Consider the following 512-nt stretch of genomic DNA (forward strand, 5'->3'; position numbering starts at 1 on the left):
TTGCTTTGGTTGCCAGGAAGTTCAGAACCAGATATAAACCTTAATAACTCATTCATTCATCTATTCCATAGACATACATGGAGCCTCTATTACATATCAGGCACTATGAAAAGTGCTGGTGATTCTGAGCTCAAGGACAGAGTCAGCACTCCAGAAAGCCATGGACAATACTGAATTAACAAGGGGCCATTACTATGACTAAGGTATGCACAAGATATTCTGAGAGCTCAGAAGAAGGGTATCTCACTCAGCCTGGATGAGGGGAAGGAAAGGTGATGGGAGATGGCAGGGAGAATCAACGATTTCTCTAAAAATGCTATGATAGCAGCTCCGGGTCTTCATAAATTATCTCACATTTGATTTCTGATGTTTGTGATTCTTTCTGTAAATATGTTTCAGACTTTCATAGAAATAGATTAGAAAAAATACACGTACATGTATCCATAATGTGCACATTTGAATACACACAAAAGTGACTAATCGATATACTTTTAGCCTAAAGGAACGCTCAA

Source organism: Pteropus vampyrus, unplaced genomic scaffold (genome assembly GCF_000151845.1).
Source record: "Pteropus vampyrus isolate Shadow unplaced genomic scaffold, Pvam_2.0 Scaffold2, whole genome shotgun sequence".
In the NCBI taxonomy this organism is placed as follows: Eukaryota; Metazoa; Chordata; class Mammalia; order Chiroptera; family Pteropodidae; genus Pteropus; species Pteropus vampyrus.